Source organism: Miscanthus floridulus, chromosome 12 (genome assembly GCF_019320115.1).
Source record: "Miscanthus floridulus cultivar M001 chromosome 12, ASM1932011v1, whole genome shotgun sequence".
In the NCBI taxonomy this organism is placed as follows: Eukaryota; Viridiplantae; Streptophyta; class Magnoliopsida; order Poales; family Poaceae; genus Miscanthus; species Miscanthus floridulus.
In genome coordinates this window covers 40,253,429-40,266,644 of record NC_089591.1, presented here as the reverse complement: position 1 = coordinate 40,266,644, position 13,216 = coordinate 40,253,429, and positions in this window count along the sequence as shown.

The following is a 13,216-nucleotide window of genomic DNA, read 5'->3' as shown; positions in this document are numbered from 1 at the left end:
TTCACCGCCGTCCCGTGACTGACAAGTGGCATCAGAGCAAGGAGAGTTCGGGACCCGCGGCGACCATAGTTTCACCGCCGCCGAAGGACAAGACAGAGAAGGGCGACGGCTCCGGCAACAAGACGCCGCCGCGCTCACGCTCCCCACGACGCCGGTCTCGCCGCGGTGATCACAGCCGCTCGCACACCCGCGACGCACGCCGTCCGCGGGAAGTCGTCATCGAGCGCATCATCCGCGAGGGGAGCGGCTCTGGCAACTGGCCGCAGCTGACGCGGACCAACTACCATGAGTGGTCGCTCCGCATGAAGCTGAAGCTGCAGGCGCGCCACCTCTGGGACGCCATCGAGTTCGACGACGATCGGAGCGCTCTTGACGCCATCTGCAGCGCCGTCCCCGGGGAGATGGTGCCCGCGCTCGCGACGAAGGCGACCGCCAAGGAAGCCTGGGAGGCCATCAAGACTCTCCGCATCGGCGACGACCGGGTGCGGACAGCCACGGCGCAGACCCTCCGCGCCGAGTACGAGAACATCGCGTTCCGCGACGGCGAACCCATCGAGGACTTTGCTCTTCGACTCACTGGGATCGTACAGCGCCTGGCCGCGCTCGGCGATCCTGAGCCCGAGGCGAAAGTGGTGGCCAAGTACCTCCGCGTCGCGCGCGCACGCTACAAGCAGCTGGTAATTTCGATTGAGACCTTGCTTGACATCTCTCTGCTATCAATTGAGGAGGTGACGGGAAGACTCAAGGCGGCCGACGATGTCGAGACCGCCCCAGCGCACACCGCCGGCGGCAAGCTACTTCTCACGGAGGAGCAGTGGGTCGAGAGGTACAAGAAGAAGGACCAAGAGTCTAGCCGGGGAGGATCCAGCTCCGGCGGTCGTGGCAAGAACCGCGGCAGAGGCCGAGGCCGCGGCTTCGGCGGCTCCGGTGGCTCAGGCGGATCAGGAGGCTCCGGCGACTCCAATTCCAGCCGCGGGCCTCCACCAGACGCGCCCTGCCCGCGCTGTGGCAAGAAGGGGCATTGGGCCCGCGACTGCCGAAATAAGAAGAAGGAGGAGCCGGCCCAGCAGGCCCACGTGGCCCAAGAGGAGGCCACTCTTATGCTCGCCATCGGCGTGGTCCAGCAGGAGGACTCCTCTCCCCTTCCACCGCCGTCACCACGCTCTACCGAATCGGCGCCGCCGCCGTCCGCGCCGATCCCCGAGCTCCATGTCGTGGAGAAGAAGGTCCACGCCGAGCTCGATGACGCGGCGGACCGAGATCCAACGCGCTGGATCCTGGACACTGGTGCGTCCAACCACATGTCCGGATCCCGCGCCGCTTTTGCCGATCTTGACACCGGCGTCACCGGCTCCGTCCGATTCGGGGATGGCTCCGTCGCTCGCATCGAGGGCTCCGGCACGGTGCTTCTCCACTGCAAGAATGGCGAGCACCGGTCGCTCGCCAACGTCTACTTCCTCCCGCGCCTCACCGCCAATATCATCTCCGTCGGCCAGCTCGACGAAGGCGGGTACCAGGTGCTGGTGGAGGATGGCATGATGCGGGTGCGTGATGAAGACCGACGCCTCCTTGCCAAGATTCCTCGGAGTCCGGGCCGCCTGTACACCCTCGACGTCAACATAGCGCGCCCTGTGTGTCTGGCGGCGCGCACCGACGACGACGCCTGGAGGTGGCACGCGCGGTTCGGCCACATCCACTTCGCCGCCCTGCGCAAGATGGGGCGTGAGGAGCTCGTGCGCGGCCTCCCCGTCATCGACCAGGTGCAGCAAGTCTGCGAGGCCTGCCTCGCCGGCAAGCAAAAAAGGGCGCCTTTTCCCCAGAAGACGCTCTGGCGTTCCACGGAGCCGCTCCAACTCCTCCACGGCGACATATGCGGTCCTATCACGCCGGCTACCCCGAGGGGTAACAAATATTTCCTCCTGCTTGTCGACGATTTCTCACGTTTCATGTGGATCTCCCTGCTGCCATCCAAAGACACTGCGGCCACCGCCATCAAGCACATCCAGGCCACGGCGGAACACAAGAGTGGCAAGAAGCTGGTGACGCTGCGCACTGACCGCGGCGGAGAGTTTGCCGCCGCGGACTTCGTCGACTACTGCGCCCAACTCGGCGTCCACAGGCAGCTCACGGCGCCGTACACGCCTCAACAGAACGACGTCGTGGAGCGACGCAACCAAACCGTCGTGGGCACGGCCAGAAGCATGATGAAGGCCAAAGCTCTCCCTGGTGTGTTCTGGGGGGAGGCAATGACGACGGCGGTGTACCTGCTGAACAGGTCCTCCTCCAAGGCAATCGGTGGCAAGACCCCTTACCAGCTCTGGAATGGGAGTACACCGTCTGTCCAGCACCTCAGGACGTTCGGGTGCATCGCCCACGTGAAGGTGAACACGCCACATCAGAAGAAGCTGGAGGACCGCAGCCGGCCCATGGTGTTCGTCGGCTATGAACCGGGGTCTAAGGCCTATCGGGTCTATGATCCCTCGACGCGGCGTGTCCACATCAGCCGTGACGTCGTGTTCGACGAGGCGTCGCAATGGGCATGGTCAGCGGCGGACCACGACGAGCCCGCTGACTTCATCATCGAGGAGCCGGAGTCTCAAGAGCTCCCTGTGATCACTACCACCAGAACAACTACGGCCTATGCCTCTGCATCGGGTTCAACTTCACCGGCTCCTTCAGGCGCGCCCGCGACACCAGCCAGCTACGGGCCTTCTCCAGCAACGAGCTCCACGACGCAGCCCCACGTTGAGTTCGCGTCCCCGCTAGGAGCCGAGGCTGGTGACTACCTCGACGCAGACCACGACAACGACGCTCCTTTGCGTTTCCGCCGCCTCAACAACGTGCTCGGGCAGGCTGAGACGCCCGGGCTTGCCCACCGTGACCTAGAGGAGCGTCTGCTGCTGGCTAGCGATGCTGAGCCAGCGTCGTTCGAGGAGGCGATGCGCCACGAGTGTTGGCGCCTTGCCATGCTTGACGAGATGACCTCCATCGAGGCCAGCGGCACCTGGAAGCTGGTGGAGCCGTCGGCGCACATCAGACCCATCGGCCTCAAGTGGGTGTACAAGGCTAAGAAGGACGCTGCCGGCATCGTCACCAAGCACAAGGCTCGCCTCGTCGCAAAGGGGTACGTGCAGCGGCAGGGCATCGACTACGACGAAGTCTTTGCTCCTGTCGCGTGCCTGGAGTCCGTTCGGCTCTTGCTGGCGCACGCTGCTTGTCAAGGATGGGCTGTCCATCACATGGATGTGAAGTCCGTGTTCTTGAACGGGGTGCTTCAGGAGGAGGTGTACGTCGAGCAGCCCCCCGGCTTCATCCTCCGTGGGCATGAGAACAAGGTTCTGCGCCTCGTCAAGGCACTCTACGGACTGCGTCAGGCGCCGAGGGCATGGTATGCCAAACTCGACGAGTCCCTCATCGGACTTGGGTTTCGGAGGAGCGTTTCCGAGCACGCTGTCTACCTGCGCGGAGCTAGAGCCCGCCGGCTGGTGGTGGGGGTTTATGTTGATGACCTCATCATCGCCGGCGGCAACCAGGTCGACATCGACACCTTCAAGAACCAGATGAAAGCCACCTTCAAGATGAGCGACTTGGGCTTGCTCCGCTACTACCTTGGTCTGGAGGTGTCCCAGACCGAGGCTGGCATCACCATTTGCCAGAGCTCCTACGCAGCCAAGATCCTAGAGACAGCAGGCCTGACGGGTTGCAATTCCAGTGCAACGCCAATGGAGCCTCGCCTGAAATTGAGCAAGGTGAGCTCGGCTCCAGCCATCGATTCATGCATGTATCGCAGTGTGGTGGGCTCGCTGCGGTATTTGGTGAACTCAAGACCCGACCTGGCGTATTCGGTGGGGTACATCAGCAGATTCATGGAGAACCCGACCACCGAACATTTGGCGCCCATGAAGCGGGTGCTACGATATGTCGCCGGTAGCCTGCACTTCGGCTGTAACTACAAGAGGAAGAAGGATCCCCAGCTCATCGGCTACAGCGACAGCGACTTGGCTGGGGACATCAACACGCGCAAGAGTACCACGGGCGTCCTCTTCTTCCTTGGCGACAACATCATCACCTGGCAGTCACAGAAGCAGAAGATTGTGGCACTGTCTTCGTGCGAGGCTGAGTACATTGCAGCGACGACAGGAGCATGCCAGGGAGTGTGGCTGGCGCGGCTGCTTGCTGAACTCAAGAGCGAGGAGGCCAGCGCCGTCACTTTGAGGATCGACAACGAGTCCGCCATCGCGCTCAGCAAGAACCCCGTCTTCCACGATCGCAGTAAGCACATCGATATTCGTTTTCATTTCATTCGTGAATGCGTGGAGGAAGACAGGGTGAGGCTTCAGTCCATTGGAACGACGGAGCAGCTGGCGGACATTCTCACTAAAGCTCTGGGGCGTGAACGCTTTTGCGAGTTACGTTCCAGAATTGGAGTCGTTGATGTACAGGGACTACACAAGAATTAGGAGGAGTATTTGTTAGTAATCCTGTGTAGTCCATTGCATAGCATAGCATGTTAGTTTTTCGGTTTTGCATGCACACGAGGACCGGCATGTGGTGTTCGTGTGCGTAGGAGGTAGTGGACGAGATTCGCTCGCCATGAACCTGAGCATGCAAGCCATGGCCGGTTGTTACGGCGCATGGGGATGGACGTGCGCATTCTGCGTGATCGTGCGGCCGTGGCTTGTACAGCTCTGCTTTGTATTTCGAATAAAATAGAAGCAATATACAATAGAAAACGCTGCCGCTACGTGCAGCACCAAAAACTCTGTGTCCAGCGTTTGTGTGCGTTCTTGATCTTCCACCTCTGCGTTCGTGACCTCGCCGTCGGTGTTCACCGCCGTCCCGTGACTGACACCGGCTGCCGCTACAACAAACCAATGCAAAGGTCTCTTTGATCCACTGACAGCTAGTACTAATACTTAGCAATAGTTATCTGGTTAATAACTCATTGTTAATATTTGCTGGATAAATGTGAGCTGAGTACTAGCTGCTTTCAAAAGACCATGTGAATATAAAGTCCGTTCGGTTGGCTGGTTCGTATCGTTGCTGGTTTGTGAAGAAGTACTGCTGGCTGGTTTGTGTGAGAAAAAAATACTGTTCCGGCTGAAAATTTACGATCGTTTACGACAAGCCACAGCTAAACGAACAGGCTGATAGATAATAATAATGTACAATGATCTCTGTCAAAAAGGGCATGTGAATAGGAACAATTTAGCTCTAGTAGCCTTTACTGTTTTCTCTATTTCTAAAGTACAATGCAATTATTACATGCACGAACAATTTTGATAGGACGTATGTATAGTATTTGTTTGGGACTCTATGCTCCAAACTTGTCCAGCCAAACGGGGTCAACTCTTAAAACTCTACAACAACAACAAAGTCTTTAAGTCCCAAATAAGTTGGGATAGGCTCAACTCTAAAAACTCTGCTTCAAGAAAAAGGTGGAGCTAAGGATCAACTCCACGTTTTTTCGGAGCTCCTGAAGAGGTACTTCAGGAACAAGGCTTATGTACCTCATGGAGTTGGTAGAAAACTATCCACCACTGCAACTCATTACATAATCCTTCGTACCGGTTTGACACCTTTTTCCCCCAATATTTTTTCTCCCACAATAGCTCGTGACTTGGTGGAGGTGCCAAACCCTAGCACCACCACCCTATTCCGGTCACCTCCGGCGACGTTTCGATGAGGTGATGGCCGGGATGGATAGATCCGAGATGCTCGTCGGGATGATCCCTTTTTGAACCCCAAATCTCCTCCATCTTGTCTTCCTCGAACTCCCAAATCTCCAACCCTCTGCTCGTGGATCTACTCCGGCGCCGGCCAGCCCCCGACCCTCCAGTGCCCAGGGGCGGCCGGCTAGTGTCTAGCGGCGGACGACCAGTGCCTAGGGGTGGGCGGCCATTCTGTGGTAGCTGTGGCCAGGCCACAACCGGCTACAACCTCTCAGAGGTGGCTATTATTTTATATAAATGTAGTTAAACTTAAAGAAAGTTTGACATACATAAAACCCAAAATAACACTTATTTTGGGACGGAAAGAGTGCTTCACTGTTAAGGTGGTGTTTAAATCCAGGAAATAAAGTCTAGGATGTTACATCGGGTGTCACTCGGGAGTGTTCAGATAATAAAATTAATTACAGAAATCATCAGTAATTCGCGAGATGAATTTATTAAACCTAATTAATCCGTCACTAGCATATGTTTACTGTAGCACCACATTGTCAAATCATGGACTAGTTAGGCTTAAAAAGTTCATCTTGTAAAGTAGTCGCAACTGTACAGTTAGTTATTTTTTAAGTCTATATTTAATACTCCATGCATATGTCCAAACATTTAATGTGATAGAGAGTAAATTTTATGGAAAGAAACTAAACAAGCCCTAAGCTGGATGAATAAACATCCGGACTCCTGGTGTGACGGCAGTGTGTGGCGATACAGTTACCTGCAAGACGAAGTACGTAATGCGTGAGTTTGTGTACGTACATACGCGTCTGCGTCGATTCGTTGAAAGGAAGCAAGATCGAAAGGAACAGCAGTGGCGTCCTAGCATCTACACCACCTAATGCCAACAACGTTGCCCTAGGTCGGAAGGCTTAAAAGCTTTTCCCTGATCTGTTCATTAATCCGGGGACACACGAAGCGGACGAAAATCTGCGCCCACGACAGCACCTGGGCACCAACGTGGCTAGCTAGGGTGCTCTGCTCGTCGTGGAAACCGACGGCACAACGCCACAACTCCTTCCCGGCTTGCCCAGCTCGACGAAACGAGCGGGCAACACCACCGACCCCGACGCCGACGCCGACTCCCGATCTGATCAGGCGTCAATGTCCCCCCGCTTCGCCCGTCGTCCGCGGGTTTTGTCCATCTCGTGCAGCGTGCGACGCGCCCTTCACTTTTTGCGGCGGGCTGTTACGTCGCCGATGAATCCGCGTCTCTTCTGGGTTGCTGTTTAGTTGCATTTCATTTTGTAAAAATTTTCAAGATTTTTCGTCACATCGAATCTTTGGACGCATGCATAAAGTATTAAATATAAATAAAAAATAAAACTAATTACATAGTTTAGACGAAATTCACGAGACGGATCTTTTAAGCCTAATTAGATTATGATTAGACATTAATTACTAAATAACAACAAAAGTGTTACAGTATTATTTCTCAAAAAATTTCGGGAACTAAATGAGGCCTTGATTCACTGTGGCAGCAACCCCCGGTCCGTCCGGTCGCGTCGGCGACTCGCTCTGTGATGGTGGTCCGATTTGTTCTCGGGAGGAAATTTCGACGGAAACTTTGGTACTCTCTGTCCTGTAACATTTTGTATTTAAACATTCAAAAAGTAAAGTATTACTTGAACATAAATAAATAGTTTTAGACGATAAGAAATAGTTTTTCATAACTAGTTGTCCACGTAGGACGGAAAACCAGCTAACCTCAACGCGAAGACGTAGGAGGGACCCGTCCATTTTTCTTGACAGGGAGCCGAAAACGCGATCAGTCGTCGGTGCGGTGGACTTGTCACGTAAACAGCACACAAGTTTTTGTTAGTTAGGCTGAACTACCTATATGGAGTTTTTTTTCGCAAGTTACCTATGGAGTATTGGAGTATCATTTTCACAATGCATTATGTTCAACTTCCCAGCAAGCATAGCTCACTCGCACAGTCGCACGCCCAGTATCTATGAACAACTCCGAATGGTAGAGTCAATGGATCTTTAGTTATCGACGTAAGTGGTATGCTGTCTTTAATTTCCTCTAGAAATTTCAGTTTTAGGGTCTCACTGGAACGCATGAATTTTATTAGAACTAGAAGAATACTCCGCATGTTGCTGCGGAATCATTGGTAAAATTATACTACTTATATTTACTATTATGATTGAATAAATATCATAATACATGTTAGTGGATGATTTTTTAGTATTCTGATGTGGACAACTAAATATATATTAGTAAATGATGTGGTTTGCTAATGTGAATAGCTTGAATGAAGATATAACGGCATGTGTTAGTTGGATGTGTCAGTGGATGCTGATGTGGATACTTTGAAAGATGAGATAGTTGAATGTGCTAGTGGGATGTTATAATGGATGCTGATGTGGACACTTTGTATGGTAAGATAAATTGTTAGTGGAATTTATCTTTATAAGAGATCTAGACGATGTAGGAATTTCACAAGAAACGATTCATTTCCACACGAAAAATACAAGGGATAAGGGAAAAATTCTGCATTCAATGACGGCTTTTAGATTTTTTTTACCTCTATGGTTTCTTTTATGGCTAACGAGCTAGTCCTATATATAAACATTTTGGTTGAATCATTGTGTTCATACGGTAAGAACTTTCAAACAAAGTTTGTGAATTGATAATATACAATACAAGATTGTAAATGTGAAGTCAAAAGAATAGCACAGTTTTATAGTTATAAGCGTGTGTAGTTGAGATGGTTACGAGCCTGTTCGTTGGTTGGTTTCTGGGCTGATAAGTTCGGCTGGTGTTGGTTTATTGTGAGAGGAAAACATTGTTGGCTGACTGATAAGCTCTGGCTGAAATCAACAAGCGAACAGGCTGATTGGTGCTGGAAAAAATTAATGTTAATATAAGGTCAGTCAAAGGATTCTAATCTTAGAAAAATATTTTTGATCTTTTTAAATTGTTGCTAGTTCGTGGTTAGCAGTAATGCCATATTTAGAACCAGCAGCGATAAGAGTTTTTTTTTTTTTTGTATCTTTGCTTCGATCTACAAGAGTACACTTGGGTTTATATGAAATAGGGATAAATAGCACGTGATGAGATACATTGAAAAGGAATGAGTTAATAGGGAAAGAACCGTGCACTACGTTATCACTCTCGATTGGCCCAGCCATTGAACCTTAATGGGCCTAACCACAATTTCAAGCTCACACAGTCGCCTCTGGCCCACCTGGCTGGAAGAGCCTGGATTGCGACGAGTAATAGGAAGTGGAAGCGCGAGCCCACGATCCCTCCATGCCAGCCCAGCCCAGCCCAGGAGGTTTCTATTGGACTTCATAAATGAGACGCCGGTTGGAGGGGTGGTCTGGAGCCCACGTATTTTATATTTTGTTAGCTGCTTTAAAAATGCAATAACTTGCATATAAAACGTCCGTTCACAATTCTATTTTGTACCGTTGTGTTTGTTACAATAAGATCTTCAAAATAAAATCCATGATGTAATGGAAATTGCAACCTATGAATATGGAAGGATCAAAATAAATGTAGGAAGGTAGAGAGATGAGTCGATGGCAATGGGACACACCACCGATACATGGAAGGATTACAATATCTCCACAAATGCCACCCCAAGTCAAGAAGGGAGTGTCCAAGGAGTGGATGGACACTGGGGATGATGTCAAGGGCATCGAGAGGAGCATGAATTTCGGTGGGGCGTTGAGGGGCAGCACAAGGGGTGGTGAGCCCCCAATGGGGCTACGCACGCGGAATTGTCGTGACAAGAGAGGGAGGATGTTGGCATGTAGGAGACCAAGATCACACCAAGGGATGTTGATTGGCTGCCACTACTAGAAAAGAACGACAGTTGGGCTGGTGGTGGAGTCTCGAGGGATGACCAGGGTTAAAAACTTCATCCGAAAAGGTTATCATCGTAATAGGGATTACATCAACATGACAACTCTCGATTCTTAAAATTGTGACTTGTACGGTTCTATAGGCTTCTTCTTTGCATCAAGTGATTAAACTCATCAACTACACCAACCACATTCTGACCTCAAAACTCTCTACGATCTCTTGAATTCACTCTTGAAAGATACTTGTCCCCGATACACTAAGAAACCATATTTTAGCTCTCTTTTTCTTCATCAACAAGCTCAGCATTGACAGGACCCATTTGGGTCTAGTCTTTCTTGAATATAATTTCATTTACTTTATTTCTACATATCCTTGATCTATCTCCAATTTTCATGAAAAGTTGCCTATCCCATGCTTTGAGCGCTAGTTTGGTGGGAGGGTCCATCTCTCCCGAAGTATCCCAGTTAAAGTTGTTCTAGTGAAGTTTTTCAAACTACACGAGACCAGCACTAACATACATTTTGACCCATGATGACACTACAATGTACCTTGAACTTGCATTTTATTAGGGCACATGTATAATAATGGGCTTGGCTCATATGAGTTTCTCCATTTATTCTAAATAAATCTCAAAGACTATTCATGTACGTAAGAGGAGAATTGAAGGTGGTGGAACATTTGGTCTCACCTTGCTTGTGGAAATGAAGGATAGCCTACTTAAATATGTATGTCCTTCACTCCACCAAGTCATGTATGAGGGAAGAGAAGGGTGTTAGTTGATTTCCATCAATAGGCCCAACGGTCTATTGGGCCCTTGGATCTGCGCCCTGATTGGAGGCGCCCAACCCTAATATGGTTGGTGGGCCCCCATCGCACAGCGCCATAAATAGGAGGTGGGGCCAGGGCGCTCGAGTCACGAGGTTCGCCTGAGCCGCCTAGCACCCCACCTACAGTCCTAAACCCTAGCCGATCACAGAGGGGGCGCTGCCAGCGACAGGAAGCGCCCCCACTGCCTCTGCATCACGCCGGAGGACTGCTACGACGTCGGGCTGCCCTATGGCATCTACACCGACCCTGGACGACATCGCTACTATACTGCCACCGGGTTATCGCCAAGCATTGCGATGGCGAGCCCATCTTCCTCCAAGGCAGCCGATGGTTTGTACCCTTTACCCCTCTCTTTCTCTCGTTCTATCTACTGTTACTGCACTAGTAGATGTTATAAGACTTATGGTTTATCCAAGTGCAAGTAGACATGCTAGTTCTATTCCTAGAGATTCTGTTTTAGGTTCAACAAAGGGAACACCAATAGTGTGCACTCACTTGCCTTGCCTTATCTGGGTGAAGGGTGTATGTGTGCAGCACTTGCTTGCGTTGCGTGAATGGTCCACCAAATTTGTTCTATAACCTTGCAGGAGCACTACCTCCTTTTACAGTTTTAATTTTGTGGTTGCTTACCCTTGCTTCACTGTGAGTTGGAAACCTAATCGGTTTAGATCATGATCATAACTCAAGATTATGCATTCCTCCTATCCTGCCTATCAACGTCGCCAGAAATCAATCTATTCATGCTAATGTTTTACCTCTTTCTGCTGCTGCACCATCATCATAGTATGTCCATCTCGAGCACTTGCGTGCACCGGCGATCGGAGGAGAAGGTCTCCGAAACCGCTCGTGATCCTACATTGAGAGATGACGAATAAGATTTTTGGAAAGCGCTTTTTACGCTGCTGCTCGTGATCTATGCGACGGCTTGTCTTCCATCCGAGTCAAGCGGTTCTGCGTACCGTTATCTCCGTCGTTGGCTGCTTTTTTTTTAACACGTCTTCTCCAACGTCATCAACAAAATCATTGCTCCTTCACCATCAACCACAGCGACTATGTCTGTAAACGAGAAGTGTGTGCGCCATAGTCCAATCCACTACTTAATCATGAGTGTTGTTTGTGAGTTAGGCCCTGTTTGGTTTCCATAAGTCAGGTGACTGAAAACCAGTAACTTATAAGTCATGCATGTTTGGTTGTAGATGACTTATAAGTTCATTAAAGGTGTGGGCCCCACGCGAAAAAGGGTGACTTATAAGTTTTAAGCAGGGGTGAACCAACTTAAAACTTATAAGCAGGGGTGACTTATAAGTTGGTGGTGTTTGGCAAAATAAGTCATTTTTTTCACTTTTTAACTTATAAGTAGGTGACTTATTTGAAACCAAACAGGACCTTAATGCTGTTAGCCATGCAATTAATTGTACTAATATGTTAGAGAGCTCTTTATGCATTCGTCATAATTTGTGTTATAGAATTTCATCATTGCCTAATTATCAACATGCGGCCTGTCCCAACAGGGAACAGAGAGAGAGGGTGCGTGCCAGTGGCTCCAAGTGATTGGGATTGGATTTCTATCACGTGCTGTATACCAAAAAGGGCTGTGTGCCGTCATGCGGTCATGGCCTGGCCGCAGAACTAGGTGCAGTATATATCTTCTTCAGTTCTTCTCGATAAATATCAAAGCACACCAATGCGATGCGCGATAAAGCAGGAATTGCACGCGCGCGCATCTGCGGCACAACATGTCTCGGCGTCCACATCATTCTTGGTTATCTCGCTTTGGCACAGTCGAATTGGGGTCCCTTTTAGTGGGACACGCCGTATATTTGCGACGATTGCGTCTAGATTTGTGCGCAAAAATAACTCGCACGGTCACAACAACCCACGATCTCGGCCGCCCACCTGCGTTTAAGCTGCCAATGTGCGGATCTACACACTCGATCAGATCGATTACAGTGGCCAGGCCACTACAGTACTGCCGTGATCAGTGCTCACGAACAATCTGGGACACCTAAATTTCCGCATCATATAGTAGTTTAATCGTTGTGAGACGACGTTGATATGCTTCTTTCGTCCTAAGATAAATGCACATCTCGCTTATCCATACTAAAGATTTAGAAACTAGTATCTATGTGTGTCATTAAATAGATTTATTATGAAAATATATTTCATATTTAATTCAATAATACTCATTATACATCACAAATATTAGTAGTACAGTTTTATATATACTCAGTCAAACCTTAAAAGTTTGTTTTCTTGGAAAGCGAAACATGCATTTATTTTTGGATGGAGGGACTATGTGCGAGCCCACTGCAATACTCATGGGGCTCGTAAAATTTTTAGTAATTTATCACTACTAGAAAATATATTTTAGGAGATAGCCACTCTGATTAACCAAAATGGGTGACACATTTAGTGACCATCTCTATAAATAGTTAGACGGTCTCCAGGTAAACACCCACCTCTGTTAGTGGCATCCTAAGGTGACCGTTTTTCTTAATTGACTATTACCAGAGGCGTTGAAAATGACTACTACAAGAGGTGGTATTTTAAGTGTCTAACTTATGAATCGATTAAGAGAGGTACTCGTCTTAAGAGACTTGCCTTCAGAAATAGTTATATAAAAAATAATTCATATTTTTTTTCATATGAAGCTGGATGAAGATAAACTTTATATCAAAATTGTAGGGATCTACAACTTTGTAGTTGAGAATTTTTTTATTTGAAATTTTTTAGTGGCCTAAATGTGTTTTAAAGTTTTTAGATGTTGAAATTTAAAAATTTAAATAATTAACCTCAAATATTGACATGGTCTAGACCAAACATATAGTTGTCAATACAATCTACAACGTTG